Here is a 6,000-nt window from a genome sequence, read left to right as displayed (position 1 = left end):
AAAATTTAACAACCAGCATTTAAGCATGGGTGACTGGGGCCCACACAGAGAAACAAATGTGGTGCTGGCCACCTTGTTGAACAGACTAGATGGACTATGCAAGTGTTTGCCATCATTTACTGTATTTACTGTGTATTTGACAAAGTCCTTCACAAGAACTTCTTTTGAAAATTAGAGTCATGGAATAGAAGGCAATTCTCTGACTAAAAGACATTATTGCTCCAGTCACTTGGATTTATTTTTTTCATCTACGCTGATGACATTCAGGTTCTTTATCCATTCAATTCTCAGTGCTCAAACAATTTCTCCATAATTTCCCAAAAATTAGATGAGGTGACTAACTGGTTATCACTGATTAGGATGAAAATTAATTCCCCAAAAATGTCTACTATGATTTTTTCCTCCATTAGATGTCCATTGAACCTTCCATGTTTTACTGTGAAAGGTACTCCTCTGTCATACTCCACATCCCATCTAAATTCTTGGAGTTACTTTGGATACCTCCTTATTATTTCATTCTCATATCTCTAGAGTTATTTCTACTTCATTCTTAAAACTTGGTCAGATTTCTTTCAATTAGATCACTTTTAAATCATAGTTCACTCCAGATTCTCTTACATGCTTTGGTCTTTTCTAAACCTGACTATTGTAACTCACTTTTAATTGGCCTTCCTCAATATCAACTCTGTCAACTTCAGCTTGTGCAAAATACTGCTCTCCATATGCTTTTCTGCAATCTAAATATGATCATATTACCCCTTTGCTCCAAGCTGAATATATTCTTCTAATTGCTTATAGAATTCTTTTCAAGTTTATCGTACTCTGTTTCCAGATTCAGTCTTCAGGTTTTCCTTATTCCTGGCTAGCCATCTGATCCCTTACTCACCTGAAAGGAACCTTGCTTCCTCTCATCAACACTTGCTGACTGTCATCTTTCAGGCAGATGCACTTGGATATTTACAAGGATTCCAGCTTTTCAGTAATGGCCCCTATTATGTGGAATTCCATTCCACTATATCTTAGGAAAAAAAAATCTTTAGTTCTTTTTTTATTATTATTAAATTTTTATTCATTTTTAAACTTTCAACAAGTGATTTATAATACAATCATATACATGCTATTATCACTTTTTAATCACACATATATACTGAATCACAATATAATTCTTCCCTCCCTCCCTCCCTCCAATATAAATAAAAGTAATGAAAAATCTTTGAAAAAATATTAGATCTCAGTTAAAGGCTCATAACTTTAAAAAAGGCATTTGACACAACTATTTTATAATCTTCTTTTTCTTTCTTTCTTGTTAATATTTTTTTCTATTCCCTTTACCTTTTGTTGTCTTCCATTTTGTTCTTCACCATAATATATTATAAATCTTTCCTTCCCTTTATAGCCAAATTGTGTTTGTTTTGTCATGGTCGATTTACCCTGCTTTCCTTATTGATTTTAAAAAATTTTAACCCTTTTCATTGTAAACCGCTATGGTTTAACAATCTTGATCATAATTGTGGTATATCAAATAAAGTAACTGTAGCTGTAGGAATAAATGGCCAGTTAACCACATAGATGTTGCAAGGGTCAGTGTCTATTTAACACATTAACTAATTATCTTAATTTAGATTCAAACAGTTTTTACTCATAGTAACAAAAAATATACTGAACTATAGGTACAAAGTATTGGATTATGAGTTATGAATTGCCATCAAAGAAAAAATATCTTGAGGCCATTGTCTGCAATATGATTCAATTTTAATTAATTAATTTACTTAGCTTCATAGCCCATCCTCCACTAAGAGCTCAGAACCGGTTACATTCACAGTGCTAAATCTGTACATGTATTTTACATGTATTGTAACTACCCTCACTGTTCCAAATGGGCTCACAATCTAACTAAAATGCCTAAGAGAAAAACATCGACTACATAAAGATAAATAAAAAGAAGGAAAGAAAGAAGACCCCCCAGAGAAACTTAAAACATTGTTAATAAGGAACCCAGAAGAATAAAGTAATATGGGTAGCGTAATAAATCTAACAAAATAAATATAAATACAATATCAAGCAGAAATTAAAACAAATAAAAATAAGAGAAGTAAAACAGAGAGCAGAAATTAAACTAACTGAAAAAAATAAAACAAAATAAGTTAAAAATTTCAGTCTTTTTATTGTATAGATCCAGGTTTCATTCCAGTACAATGGAGCATCACATCTGCCTCAGCTTCACCATCTTCACCTACGGAAGGCCGGTAGAGCAAGGAAGGATCCTAGGTAGGAGAGCAAGGATAAATCCTCTGGAACTCCAACACAAGCCAAACTACCCGCAACCATCACAGGAAGCAGCTCCAGGCAGAGACACCAGGCAAGGCCATTGATGAGAGCCCGCAGACCCAATAGAACACAGCAGTTATATTCAAAATGCTGCATGACGGTTACTGGCAGCATGGCAAATTGAGGGTTTGTTTGAGAATCAGCGATCCCTCTTCTGATAACAACAATCGACATCCCAGTGTGCTGCATCTGTTAAAGAAAACAACTACTGTAGAATATTAAGGATTATTTTCAAAACGTGCTTCCTGATATTCAAAGCTATTTAATTGGTCAGACTGATGACCGATTAAATAGCATATCAGGGGGAGATTCTATAATCAGCACCTAAACTTAGGTGTCGATAGGCGCCCTGCCGAAGCCTAAGTAATTGAAAAATACAGTAAGAATTGGCAGTGTTGAAGTGCCTACTAATGCCTAAATAAAAGGCAACTGAAATGGCTGCTGGAATTGCAGCTAAGCCACAGAATGTTAAAATTGGCATGGCGTAATGCCAGAAGTGACGTTAGGAGGGTTAAAGCTGCTACCCAGTTGCAATTCATGCCAAGATAGGTGACTGAAATGTAGACCTGGAAAACTTTGGCTTACATTTCAGCTGCCTATGTTTGCCACTAGACCGCAGCAGCTGATCGCGAAAAGGGAATATCTCCCCCATCCCCATCAGCTGAGTGGCAGGGACTCCCCAACATCACAATTCTGTAACCAGCACCCAAGTCGGATTGCCTTTTAGGGTGCAGGTTACAGAATTGCAGTGTTGGGGAATTCCTGCCACTCAGCTGATAGAGAGGGGGAGGGGAATTCCCCTGCCACAATCAACTGAATGGCCACAGCAGGGAACCCCTGAACACCATTGCAAGTCAGCTCACTCCCTCCTGCCGGGACCCCCCACAATATCCTGACAGGAAGGATGCCCAATCCCTCCTGCCACCACCCACGTAACAATCCCCAACAGGAGGTATGCCCAATACTTCTTGCCAGCATCCCTACAACATCCCCAGCAGTAGGAATGCCCATTCCCTTCTGCCAGCACCCCCTGAACCCTCAGCCCCCAAAGCCCACCCAGACCCAACCATACCTTTAATGGGAAGGATGGCCAGAGGAATGCCAACTCCCTCCGGCCAGCAGACCTGCCTCTTCAGAATGGTGGGCCTTTTCCTTCCTGGTGCATCCTGGGATGCACCAGGGAGGGGCCTAAGGCACTGATTTGCCCGGGTGCCATAGAAGGGGCTTTAGGTACCTGGGCCAACCAGAGTCTTAGGTCTCCTTTCCAGTGCATTCTGGGAAGCACTGGGAGTGACCTACGACTCCGATCAGTCACTCCAGGCCTTAGGGATCTGGTCAATCAGAGTATTAGATCACTCCCAGTGCTTCTCAGAATGCACAGGGAAAGTGGCCTAAGACTCCGTTTGGCCATGGTGCCTAAAGGGACCTTAGGTGCCTCAGAAAATCATGGCCTTAAGCCCCTTCCCAGTGCATACCATGATGCACCGGGAAGGCCCACCATTCTGAAGAGGTGGGCCTGCTGATTGGAGGGAGTAGGCATCCTTCCATCGGTCCTTCCTGTCAAAGGTTCGGGGGACTGGGTGGGCTTTAGGGGTTGGAAGTTTGGAGGAAGGGTACTGGCAGGAGGTAATGGGCTGGATTGTTTTGGGGGGTGGCGGCAGGAGGGTTTAGGCATCCTTTCTGCCGGCTGACTTGTGGTGGGGTTCAGAGTTCCCTGCTATGGCCACTCACTATGGCCTGCTATGATCACGGCAGAGGACTTTCCCCCCCACCCCTTCAGCTGAGCGACAAGGACTCCCCAAAGCCGTGATTCTGTAACTGGTGCCCTCAAAAGCAATCTGTCTTGGGCGCTGGTTACAGAATTGTGGCTTTGGAGAATCCCTGCTGCTCAGCTGATGAGGGAAAATCCCCCTGCCCTGATTGAGCTGCTGCAGTCTAGTGGCAAAGATAAACTAAATTAAACCTTGGGTTTATATACCGCACCATCTCCGTAGACGCAGAGCTCGGCACGGTTTACAGGAAATAGGATGAGAGAGGAACTCCAGTGGAGGGTTTAAGGATTAGGTGTAAAAGGGTGAGGATGGGTGGGAGAGGCCTAAGAGGGGGGGAAGTGTTACAGTTTTGAGAATAGCCAGGTTTTTAGGTGTTTACGGAAAAGTTGGAGGGAGCTTGAGGTTCTGAGCGGGGAGGTAAGGTTATTCCAGAGCTCAGTGATTCTAAAGGGGAGGGATGACCCAAGTTTGCCTGCATGAGAAATACCTTTTGTGGAAGGGAAGGATAGTTTAAGAATTTGGGAGGATCTGGAGGAGGTAGGAGTAGGGGAGTTCCAGGATAGAGGGATAGCGGCAGGAAGGATGCCATGTAGGATCTTGAAGGCTAGGCACACACATTTGAAGTGGATCCTGAGGATTACTGGGAGCCAATGAAGCTTAGACAGGAGTGGCGAGACGTGATCAAATTTGCTTTTCGCGAAAATAAGCTTAGCCGCGGCGTTCTGAATCCACTGAAGTCCATGGAGGCTTTTCTTGGTTAGGCTGAGGTAGATAGAATTGCAATAGTCCAATCTGGAAAGGATGATGGATTGTACTAGGACTGCAAAGTGTTTTTGATGAAAATAGGGTCTGACTTTCCTTAGCATGTGAAGGCTGAAGAAGCATTTTTTTTTACCAAGGATTGGAGATGGTCGTTGAAGGATAGAGAAGAGTCCAAGGTGACACCCAGAACTTTGCTTGAAAACTAAGATAAGCAGCTGAAATGTAGACCAGGGTTTTCTGGGCCTACATTTCAGCTTTATATCGTGACTGAATAGGCACAATTCTGTCATTAACGCCCTGGAATGATTAACAGGTGATCGGCAGACACTTTTAAGGCATCTGCCGATTTGGGCACCAATTATAGAATCTGTAACCAGCGCCTAAAGTTAGGCACCTATTTTGGAGGCACCCACCTAGGTAGGCGCCTATCTAAATTGAAGAACAAGCTCAATTAAGCTTTTTAATCAGCACTAATTGAAACATAAGCGACTATCAAAAAAGCGCGATTCTGTAACAAGGCGTCTCTAAAAATTTAGGTGGCCTTCAAAAAAATAGGTGCTATGCATGTTAGGCATGGGCATGGGTAAGTGTTAGGCGCCTTCTTACAGAATCCCTGTTCTTAAGCGCTCACATGGGCACTTAACTTTTAGTTGTGCCTAGAGCTGGTCTATTTATTGGGTGCCCCTCAGCGCGATTCACTAAACGGCACCTAATTTTACCTGAATCACGTTGAACAGTGTCTAATTAGGAACCTAACTTTTGGGCGCTTCTTATAGAATTTGCCCGTGCTTAACCGTTAGTATCCAGAAAGAGATTACTGGTTGTCTCTGCTGAATATTAGCAGTTAAAGGGAAATTCTATAAGAGTCACTTAAAGTTAGATACTGGTAGGTGCCTATATTGCACCTGCTGGCACCTAACTTGTTTTAATCAGCTTTAAGTGATGCAATAATTGATTGTGCCATTAAAAGCTGATTTAAAATTTTTGTTTTACAAAAATCTAGGTGTCGCTAGGTGCCTTCTGGGACTGGTGGCTAACACCCGGGCACCTAGCTGTGCTAAGAGATGCTGCGTGCCTAAGTAGGCATGTTTAGCGGTGGAGTTGGCTTTAGTTGTCACTAAGCACCACTAGGCATGAT

At 42.2% G+C, this 6,000-nt stretch overlaps 1 long non-coding RNA gene across 1 annotated transcript in view; it reads right to left on the bottom strand.

The window, feature by feature from the left end:
* Positions 1-1,236: 1,236 nt before the first annotated feature.
* LOC117358821 overlaps positions 1,237-6,000 on the bottom strand; it is a 116,347-nt gene continuing 111,583 nt past the window's right edge. Inside the window, exon 3 of the long non-coding RNA XR_004539099.1 lies at positions 1,237-2,517. This is a non-coding gene — a long non-coding RNA (uncharacterized LOC117358821). The remainder of the gene's footprint in view (positions 2,518-6,000) is intronic.

Source organism: Geotrypetes seraphini, chromosome 4 (assembly GCF_902459505.1).
Source record: "Geotrypetes seraphini chromosome 4, aGeoSer1.1, whole genome shotgun sequence".
In the NCBI taxonomy this organism is placed as follows: Eukaryota; Metazoa; Chordata; class Amphibia; order Gymnophiona; family Dermophiidae; genus Geotrypetes; species Geotrypetes seraphini.
Note: the sequence above shows the minus strand (reverse complement) of the source record. Positions and strands in the feature narration are given on the sequence as shown.